Genomic DNA, 11,705 nt, shown 5'->3' with positions numbered 1-11,705 from the left:
TATGTGGTAATATAAAACTAGAGAATAAATAATTTAATTGAATTTAAATACAATTTAAATGCAAATGAAATGGAACTTAGCTTTTGAACTGAATTAGAGTCACCACCTTTTCAAATATGATAGCCACCCCCTCCACCCCCATTCATCTAAGCCGAAGGGCAACAAGTATCTCTTTAAAAGTTGCACAATCCTTGTTTAATTACTTACAAAGGTATATGATTCCTAACCAAACACTATGTCACTAGTGGCTTTTAGTAGATTTTTCTCCATTATTTGCTAATTTGACAGTCAGAATCTAGTGAGAAATTTTGTTTTGCAGGACATAGGCTCGTCATTCAGTTGTTTCAAGATGAAAACTAAAAGAGCTCCAAAGCTAAGGAAACTCCTTGGAAAATGATATAAATATACTGCAATCAGTAAGACAATGCAATATTTTCAAGCAACTGCAAATCAGATAGGCCACTGTGGGGTATTAGATCTTTTGTGTTTTCATCCAGGGGTATTTCTTTTAGCTTCCCTATGCTTTGCTGCTTCCTCTGAATTAAACCAACTGAACCAACTGAGTAGAAAGTATTTTCATATTGGTTCCTAGGGATTTAAAGTGAGAGCATAATTTCCTCTAGCCACCTCTATTTCCATTTAATAGAAATAAAGACACTATCCTCCTTCAAATCAAATTGACAAGCATTTCTTAGCAAATATTTACCTGTTTGATTTGCTTTAGTTTTGTATTTATTATCAAGATACCAATTAGTAAAAAAACAAGCTAAACATTTTGCTGAACATCTGTGAAGTTTTATTAGCATTTTTAAAGCTCTCAGAAGAGGTCTATCCTGCTGAAGGTTTTCCTATTTACAAAATTGCTACCAAAGGAAACATAGCTAAAGTGTTATTTATTATTCCTAATTCATCTTTTAATTTTATAATCAAGTGGTCACTTTTTCAAAGTGCTAGGCTTCAGCTGTTTACCAATTTTCAACATCTATAAAGTGTATGTGGGATCCAGAGTCATTCCTGTATACATGTATGATACTAACATTTAATGTTGCTCAGCATGCTGGCTGCCACTTTAATATTTTCTAATTACAACATTTAAAACTATAATAAAAGATAAGACAGAGAATCCTGTAGCTGTAAAGGGAGACTACAGCATTGTTTCAAGAGTTAATTCAGTCAAATCTTAGCATTGTTCAGGGTTTGAATGTTCGTTACAAAGATGATCTTTTAATCATTTAAGAATTAGATCCTCAGTGCAATGGTTAAAAAATATAAAAATAATGGAAATAAAAATATTTGTTTCTGTTGCTTAGGTCATCATTCCTAAGTTAGTAAGGAAGACAGTGATACTTGTAAATATGAGCAGAATATCATTGGATGGTTTTCTGATCCACCTGAGACCCTTTGTGATCCACCTGAGATCTCACATACAAAATGATGTCTTTGATACCATTTCTATCTCCATCTGTTCACCACTACCCCCCCCTTTCTTTCTTGATCTCTTTTTAGCTGACTGGGTCAAACCTCCATTAAGCACTAAGTAGGCAGAATCAAAGCAATTGGCCATTACATAGCTTCCATTAAAAATGAAGAAAAGACAGAAAATTGCCTTCTTTACTTGAACATATTGCTGAGAGAGCAACATTTCTAGGAATAGAACATAGAAAAAAGAAGTCACAGGATCTGCTGACTGAGCACCTTTGGGAGGCATAATACACTCATCTGTCTTACCAGGAACAAAAATGATTGATTCTGAAGCTAATATCAGTAGTAAGAAGCTATCTTTTCACTGCTGTGTTTGATTTCTCACAACTACATTGTGAGAAATCAAACACAGCATTTTGTTTTTATATGGTGAAAGAAGAGCCTTGCTGTTCTAAAAGCTATGTAATCAAAAATCCAAGGTAGCTAACTTGGTGCCTCTGAGAAGACCAAAAGCAGGATGTGAGCACAGTATTATTAGACATTCTGCTCAGGAGCAACCAACATTCAAAGCCTAGCTATAATGAGCCAAGATGCCCTTCAGTTTTGGATTATTACTCCAAGCCCAAGAAAATGGTTTATTAGGGCTACCAGAGGTGGCGTCTAATAGTCATCCATTCTTTTGTAGTGCAGATCCGATAACCTAGAGTGAAAAATGTATAATGCAATAACATAAGCTATAATGGGATTCAGCCTAGCATGATATCCAGTCATGGACCATAGGTTAAATAGTGGATAAGGAGGAACTGCTTATTCCAAATTTGTAATTAAGGTTTGTTCTAAGATTGCTGACTTAAACCAGAGTTTGGTATGTCACTGGGCAGGGAAATGTTAAGCTATAATTAATTCCTCCTTTTGGCCTTGGCTCAGAGATAGCTAGGAATGGCTGCAAAATGAGATTATTGTGGCTATTGCTTTTCATGGATCTTATTTCTCTGATAACAGCATAGATGGGTGACTGCTTACCTGTAGTGCAGTGGTTCCCAACCTTTTCTGTACCCCAAACCCCCAGAACGCTTCTGATATATTCTCACACCCCTTACAGAAGTAATACCTGGTTATGCATATACACTGTAATTCTAAACCCAAGTTTTAGCATCCCCTGGAACATCGTCTCGTAAGATTTTCTTACATCCTACATGGGGATGCCTAAGTGACTATGGTAACCTTTATTTAACCTTTAGTACTTTTCAGGAAGAAAGTTTCTACTTCCAGCAGCTTCCAGCAGCTTTTCTTACTGTGGTGCCATCACTAATGCTTCTCCCCTAGATTACTGCAATGCATTGTACAGGGTTCTGCCCTTGAAAATAAACGGCAACTTCAATTAGTACAAAATATTAGTCTGGGAATGTTGGCTGAAACTAAAGTCTGTGCTTGTATCCATAAAAAATGGATTCCATTTTCCCCCAAGTTCAACATATTGCTATGTAGACATTATAAACCTGTAAAGCTCTTACTACTTGGCAGCTAACTAGCTGAATATAGGCACTGCCTATATATTCTGCCTAAATCCAAGTTATCTTTAAAAGACTTGTTCTGTATGAGGAATAGCCACCCTTATTTTATTTTTTCTGATGTTAGGCAATTAAAATTTTTAAAAGGACTTTTAATTTAACCTTTTTAAAAAATAAGCTATCATTATATCCATAGCTTTTATGCTACAATGGAACTTTAAAATTTCATGTTCCAATATTCAGTGCAACATTGTTTACCTGCTTTTTTTTTACTTTAAAGATTTATTTTCAGTTTTAAAGTATTTATCAGTAATCCAGCTATCCACAACCGTATTGTGAATGATAGCATAGTCTCTTTAAATAAATAATTTGGGTTAACAAGATTTACTTAATTGTAGCCCTTTATAAAACCCAAAGGGCTACCTCCTTGATTGATCATTTGCCTTCTAACTGATTAACACAAAGATTTAAATAAATTTAAATAGATTGTGTATTTTTTGAAAAAACAAATGGATCTATGTGATGATAATCACAATGTATTTGAAAATAAAACTCTTAAGACAAAATAATCCTAAAAATAAAGTGTACTGCACAACAAAAATTATTTTAACCAAGAAATCTGCTCAATTGGTTGAATTAAAAATTACAACTCCTTCTAAAATATTAATTGAATAATCATGTCAATTTTTTCCTTCATTAATGTGGAGCACATATTTTTGATCTTGTAGGTACAATACTGGATCCACAAGGTCAAACCCCACAAAAGATGAATTTATCCTTGAGTCTCCTATCGTTTTTAGTTTTAACTTTGTGAGATGGCAGTTTTGACAGAAGCAGTAGTAGGAGATTATTATTATTATTATTATTATTATTGTTGTTGTTGTTGTTATTATTATTATTATTATTATTATTATTATTATTATTATTATTATTATTATTATTATTATTTTGTCTATCTCTAATGCTCTGTGTGGTCAAATCTTAAGAGTATTCACACATAGAACAAAATGCATCATTCTTAGCCTAAATACTGTATTATGCTGACATTTTCTATGTAGAATTAATATAAATGTAAAGTCATCATTAGCGAAATGTATCTGAATAAATTTTTTATCATTCTCAGTAAAGGTGAATAGAATGATGGGAGATATGTAGTCTAATATATTTAGATGATCACAAGTTGGGTTTTTAATAAAAAAAAGTGGCTAGCCAAATGGCAACCACCAGCATGTGAAAAGGAACAAAAAAGGCTTCAGGAGGAAATCCAGTTAAAGATGTCCAACTTCACACATTCTTTAGAGCCCAGATCACCAAACTGTACCTTCCAACAATCCCTCTGTCCCTAAAAAGATGTCACTTAATGTTTTACTCGAAGACTTTCAATCTTGCCTGATTTATTTTTTGTATCCTGCCTTTACAGGTAGTTCTTGACTTATGACCACAATTGAGCCCAAACTTTCTGTTGTTAAGCGAAACATATTAAGTGAATTTTACCCAATGTTATGACTTTTCTTGTCTTTCTTAAACAGTTGTTAAGTGAAGTGACTGCAGTTGTTAAGTTAATAACATCGTCGTTAAGTGAATCTGGCTTCCCCATTGACTGTGCTTGTCAGAAGGTTGCAAAAGAGGATTGCATGACCCTGGGACACTGCAAATGTCATAAATATGAACTAGTTGTGAAATATCTGAATTTTGATCAGGTGACCACAGGGATGCTGCTATAGCTGTAAGTGTGAAAAATGGTCATGTTACTTTTCTCAGTGCCATTGTCACCTTGAACAGTCACTAAACCAGGGGTAGGCAACCTTGGCTCTTTTATGACTCGTGGACCTCAACTCCCAGAATTCCTGAGCCAGGATGGCTGGCTCAGGAATTCTGGGAATTGAAGTCCACGAGTCATAAAAGAGCCTAGGTTGCCTACTCCTGCACTAAATGAACAATAGTAAGTTGAGGATTACCTGTATTATTTTTAAAACAACTCAGGGCAGAAAACATATATCGAACACAGCCTCCTCCTATTTTCCCCACGACAACAACCCTATGAGGTGGGTCACGCTAAGAGCTGGAGAATCATGGAGGAAATAAGGCATTCAGCATAATAATAAGACTTTTCCTTATTGTTTGAAATTGTGATTTAACTATATTGCCTAGAATACTGGTTTTAAAAAATGTGAAAGGCAGCCCCACTGTACTGGCCCTATCCTGCTGAGCAGTTTCAGGATTTCTTCTCAAAATCCTGTCCTGATGATCTCATCAAATGGAACCCTGTCCAAGCATTTAACACCGGAGTTCCAGATAGTGCGGTAATCCTTTCCTAAGTTTTGGAAGCACCAGTTTTGTGGGTAAGGAAAGTAGTAATTATGTATAAGATAATTTGTGTTCATTCTGCTTATTAAATATCAAGACCTAGAAAATTCTTACCAGCATGAAACTTGCAGCCCATCCCTATTCTGCCTCTGTTGCCTCTCTTTCAATTCACTTCAGGTACCTTATTTCCCTCAAAGATAGGTGAGGACAAAGATTGCCTATCTGATGGAACTAGAATAAGGGGGAAAGTCCTTCCTTAACCCCAGTTCAGCTAAAGATAACTAATGCTGGTGCTGGGGTTAAGGTAAGGGCAACATCATGGGGATGTGGCAGATTTTTTTGGGCTAGGACTCATTTGTTGATACAGTTAAAAACCAGTGGAGAAAGGCCTACATCAGTGTTTCCCAACCTTGAAGATACGTGGACTTCAACTAGCTAGTTGGGGAATTTTGAGAGTTGAAGTCCATTCATCTTCAAGCTGCCAAGATTGAGAAACACTACCTAGAATCATGAACAAATTGTTCCTTCATAGTAGACTTCCATCCCATCTCGATTTCCTTCCTTTGCAAAAGTTGCTGCTCTTGAACGGCCACTGGGAGGCATCCTTGTCCTCCTCTGTAATCTGACTTGTGGGTGGTGATGACAAATTATCAGAGTTGCTAAAAAGCTAAAAAACATATGAAATGTTTTGTCCCCAGATTGTATCCCAGAAAGGAGAAAATAATGCTTGCATATATCCAGCTCAGTGCATATCAGTTAACTCCTACTAAGCCTTACTCTCTCTGTACTGTGTCTTAGGCACTTCCAGAGATTTCTCCCCTTCATCCTGCCTTCAGTTTAATACTTCCAAGCATGGGGTCTTCATTAACTCTCAGAGTTAGTGATTTGCGAGAAAGCAGCTTGGATTTTGACATCATCAGGTATCATATAAACCTAAGAGGACTAAGAGAGAACGGGAGGGGTGGGTGGGGTTGGGATCAGAGAGAATCAGCCACTAATGGAGGGTTCTCCTTGTTTAATGGCACAGTGCTGATTTATGAGCTTTTAAATAAATCATTTTTATTGCCGTCTCTTTGTCTTGCTGTCCTACATTTAACCCAAAGTATCAGTCAGAGACTGCGGAGGGTCTCTGTTTGCACCAGGCATTGGAGATTGCAACCCTCCAATGTGAACTGTTCTTGAAATGAATCCTAAATTTCCTTATGCTTTCTAGTGGTCACATATATGAATTCACAAGAGATAAACTTAGATATGTATGTAGCAGCTGATTTTAATTTTTATCTTCCTCGGCTATTTACTAGTCATATTCTCTTATATTCTATTGTATGGGACGCGGTGACTCACTGGCTTAATTATGCTGGATGGTCTCAGCTCTGGCGGTCCGAGCCCAAGCGCTGCATGGCAGGGTGAGTGCCTGTTCCTTGCCTCAACTTCCAGCTAACAGAAAGCATATTCTATGTAAGTAAATAGACAGGTACTACTTCAGTGGGGAGACAAGCTGTTGCTCTGTACAGGCAGTCAGATTCCTGGGAGCTCTGAACCTTCCCAGTTGAGGCGCCCATTTCTGAGGGAGCTTTGGGAAGGGAGGGGGGGCTTGGATAACACTGTAGAAAGAGCAGCTCATCTTTATTTCTGATGTGAAACCAGCTTGCCCTCCTGGGACACACCCGGGAAGCACATAAGCCTGTCCTATGACAGGATTGGTATTTTGGCAAGCCAAACTACTATGCAATAGCACTGTGGTCTCCTGTCTACTGTAACAACACCATACATTCATCATCACTATCTGCAGTGCTATCTAGTTGAAGTTTATTCTGTTTTTTTGATAAACATATGAAAGTAATTTACTATTATCTTCTAGCTTTTTGATTTCTCAGTCTAGCTCAGGGGTCTGCAACCTTAAACATTCAAAGAGCCACTTGGACCCGTTTCCCAGAGAAAAGAAAACACTGGGAGCCGCAAAACTTGTGCGTGCATGTGCACGTGCACGCAAGGGGTAGGGAGCTTGATTGAAGAGTTTAATTAAAAAGAAATAGAGGCTGCTGTGCATGAGTTCTCTCTTTCTCTTTCCCCCCTCTCTTTCTCTCTTTCCTCTTTCTCTTCTCCCTCTCTCTCTTTTTCTCGCCCTCCCTCTCTCTTTAGTCTTTTTCTCTTTCCTCTTTCTCTCTTCTCCCTCCCTCCCTTTCTCTTTCCTCGCTCCCTCCCTCTGTCTTTCTCTCTCTCTCTTTAGTCTCCCTCTCTTTCCTCTCCCTCCCTCTCTCTCTCTTTCTCTTTCCTCTCTCTCTCCCTCTTTCCTTTCCCTTTCTCTCTCTCTTTCTCTCTTTCCTCTCTCTTTCTCTTTCCTCTCCCTCTCTCTCTCCCACTCTCTTTCTCTCTCTCTTTAGTCTCCCCCCTCTCTCTCTTTCCTCCCCCTTTCTCTTTCTCCCTCTCTCCCTCTCTTTGTCTCTCCCTCTCTTTCTCTCCCTCTCTCCTCTTTCCTCTCTCTTTCTCTTTCCCCTCTCTCTTTCTCTTTCCTCCCCCTCCCGCTCTCTTTCTTTTTCTCTCTCCCTCTTTCTCCCTCTCTCTCCCTCTCTCTTTCTCTTTCCCTCTATTTTTCTCTCTCTCCCTTTCTCTCCCTCCCCCTCTCTCTTTCTCTCTTTCCCCTCTCTCTTTCTCTCTCTCTCTCTCTCTCTTTCCCCCCCCTCTCTCCCCCTCCCTTTCCCTCTCTCCAATCTTCTGCTCACCTGGCAAGCTGGCTTCAGGCTCTTCTCCAACAAGCTGACACACATTATTGGGCTGGCTCTCTCCTGCCCTTCCTCTTCCTGCAGAGACACAGCAAAGGGAGGAGCCCCGCCCAATAAGCTTGTCAGCTTGTTGGAACAGCATGAGGCCACTCTTTTACACACACACAGAGAGAGAGAGAGAGAGAGAGAGAGAGAGAGAGAGAGAGAAGGGAAGCAGGGAAGCGCAAGTGCCTTTCTCTCTCTCTCTCTCTCTCTCTCTCTCTGCAAATGGCAGAGGAGGCTGGAGAAGGCTCAAAGAGCTACATGTGGCTCCGGAGCCACAGGTTGCCGACATGTGGTCTAGCTTATAATGCTGCCAATCTCCTATCCTGATACTAATTAGGTCCAAACTCTAACCCATCCAGACACTAACCAAATCTAAACCAAGAGCTACTGTACCCAAACCAAGAACTTTTCTCCACTTGCACCTAACCATGACACAAATAGGTTTTTTTTCCCCTATGGGATCCCCATGACTTGCCTTTATCTGATTTTCAAGCCATCCCGAGTCACCCTTAAACAATCCTCAGCTGTTCTACTGTTAAATTAGTGTTTTCCTCCTTATTCCAAGGTATTTTCTGCCATGGATACAATTGGAGACATTTCAATCATTTCACCATTTGTGCACTCCGGTGCCTCATGTGGTTGGTGGGATCAGCCAACTTCCCATTAGCTATTTTAGACCAGAGCGGGCACATGCCCACTCTTCTGGTCCCTCAGCCCTTTCCTCCAGAACTATTTTGGTGAGGCCTATGTCTCTCCCCCAGATCCCTCATCAAAAACTTTAAAAGATACATCAACCAACTGATAGGTGACAGGTGCAAAATAGCAAGCAGGGAGGTGGTTAGCAATTTACCAGGCGAGAAAGTCTCACTGCACCACACAGTCCTTTCCACCATGCCTGACAACTATTAGTTGGGCTACTTTTAATATAGATGTAATGATCTGACCCTACATTTAAAAATAGTCTTGACAGGTATGTGTGGTAGCAGGACAGCATGGTGCAGCCTGCTTGACTTTGCAGCATAGAGGGATAGTGAGATAGAGATAGCGTTTGTCAGCTGTTAAGTAAGGTTGGCTGGAGGGGATGTCAGGAGAAATGGAAGAGAGGTCTTAAACAGCCTATAAGCACAGTGGAAAAGGTTTTACAGTGCATAAGAAGTTTTCAACCATGGTCAGGGTGTCTCCAAATATGGATTTAGCTGTGCTGCACCTATCAGATCTTTGAGATAGGTCATCCATTCTTCTTTGCTATATTCCCCCCCCCCCAAGCCTGGGAGAGCCACAGACGAAACAGGAGATGGCTCAGCTTCCAAATCTCTCATCCTACATAGGAGTTGACCTGAGGGTAAAGAGCTTATCTTCTCCATTACTTATCACTTCTTCCATCCTGGGCAGATGAAGGAGGGCAGAGTGCAAGTTCTGACAGATGGTTAAACCTGTGCTTGCTTAGGCAGAGAGTAAGCACGTGTTTAATATTTGTTTGCTATGCTGATTTAGATTCCTACTGGCTCACAGTTGGGGGAAGAATACTTTGGACTCATTCTTATATTCCTATACCCATAACAATAAGATGCCCTGCTAAGAATACTTATTGGCATTGCCCCATGACAATGCTGTTATCCCATCCCTGAGCCCAAAGTAATGAAATTATCCTTAGCTATTCCAGTTCTCTTGTCCCAACATAGACATGCCATGGACATGTTGTAAGATGGTTTATCAGTGATGTGCTCATTGGCTGGGAGACATGGTCTCTCCAGTCAGGAAGCCACTGCCCTCCATATCCATTGGAACTTATTCTGCTTAAGAACTGCCCAGATATTGCCTGAGAAGCATTTTTTGAAATGTTTGTAAAGCTTTGTGGGCTTCTTACATATACAGCATAGTGCTCTTTGGGGGAAAAAACTAGACCTGTTTTTTAAACACAAGTTTAACAATCTTTTTTTTTTTCAGTCCTGATGTAACTTTTATATTTTATTGATTTTTTAAAACATAAATCACAATAATTGGTGAACAGTGTGTTGTCTGGGTTACTTTTGTAAAACAATCATTAATAATTGATTTCTATAATCCATAATCCACATAAATGGTTTTAGTTGATTTCCTCTTTTCCCAAAATATCCTCTTTTGCAAACATTGAGTTAATGCAATTCTTATTGTTTTGATAGATAATAATTAAATATATAATTTTTCCCAATATTCCTGAAAATAATAATCACATCAATATAATATTTCTTTTCTAGCCAATCATTCTGGTTGCCTTATCATAGATCCTGTTACAGTACTTATTTTACTGTAATTTGTTTCTCCCAACAGATTCTAGGTATTCTCACTGGTTAAGATTTTCTCAAAAATTAATTACATTTAAAAATTAAAATCTATTTTTCCATATGAACCATCTCACACTTTTACATTTTTAAGGAATAGAACAATGAAAAAAAAGGAGAGCAAGAGTAAAGAAACATAAAAACTAACATACTAAATATATATCCCTTCTAAGCTAATATATATTTATTTCCTAAATTTCTTATTCTTAATTAACATAATTAAAAATAAGTTTAATCTTTAAACATTCCATTTAATACATCTAGTCATCTAGTCCTTTAACTCTTATTCAAAACATTTTTATCCATTATAATTTTCTTAAATTCAATCACATTTAAGTATCTAAAACATTTCCTTTATCTAAGTCATTTCAACTTTTTTATATTACTTATATCAAGAAAGAGAACAAAAAAGAGAAAAAAGCATACTATAGTATTTAGGGAATTCATCCCTCTTAGAATGGCATATATATTCCAAAACTTTTCTATTTCTTTAACCATATTCAAACCAATGTTTGTTTTTTAAGTATTCTCTCTGATAAGTCCCATCGTCTATTTTCTTGGTTTCCACTTTAGTCTTTTTCCTTTACCCAGTATCTTTCTTAATCAATGTATTTTGCTGAATCAAAAAGTTTTTATGTATTTTTGTAAATGTTGCTGTAGATATAAAAAGTAAATCAGGTGAAGTGTCTTTGTACAGGACTTCTGCCTTTCCACGTTTGTTGAAAATCTTTTTCTTTTTCTTTCTCTCCACTTCTCTTATCATTTCCTTTCTCTCCGATGTTCCTGACATCTCTACAGTCCATTTTATCCAATCTGTTTTCTTGTCCTCAGATTTATTTTGTAGTCTTAAGGGATAAGTTGTCTTTTCCGATTCTTGTGAATTTTTCCCCACTAGGATTAAATCATGTTTCCTTGTTTTGTTAAATTCCATCTTTAAGTCTCTATTCTCAGTTCTATATCTATTTATCTGTTTTATCTGCTCCTTTTCTGTTGTTGTTTTCTGGGAATTTTTTTGTTGTAGAGTTAACTTAGAAATAGAGTGATTTATATTTTCAAAATTATTTTGGATTTCTTTGTGGTTTAAAATCATTGTTGTTTGAATTAGTTGCAATATACTATATATCTCATCCTGTGAAATGTTTATGTTTTCTTGATATGTTCTTTCTACATGTCTCTGATCCAGGGCTTTTTTTCAGCCGGAACGCGGCGGAACCGCGTTCCGGCACCTTTTTCCGGGCCGGCCGCACCGGGCGCAACATCTGGGGGGGCGCGCTCGCACTCGCAGCTCTCTGCCCCTGCCTGGCTCACAACCGCGGCCATAGGGAGGCTCGGTCGGCGCGCCCCTGGCCCGTTTCCTAGGCGACCCTGCCCGAGCA

The sequence above is a fragment of the Protobothrops mucrosquamatus genome, unplaced genomic scaffold (assembly GCF_001527695.2).
Source record: "Protobothrops mucrosquamatus isolate PMUCROS unplaced genomic scaffold, P.Mucros_1.0 scaffold10, whole genome shotgun sequence".
Taxonomy (NCBI): Eukaryota; Metazoa; Chordata; class Lepidosauria; order Squamata; family Viperidae; genus Protobothrops; species Protobothrops mucrosquamatus.
The sequence above is the reverse complement of the archived record's forward strand: the minus strand, read 5'-3'. Positions refer to the sequence as shown.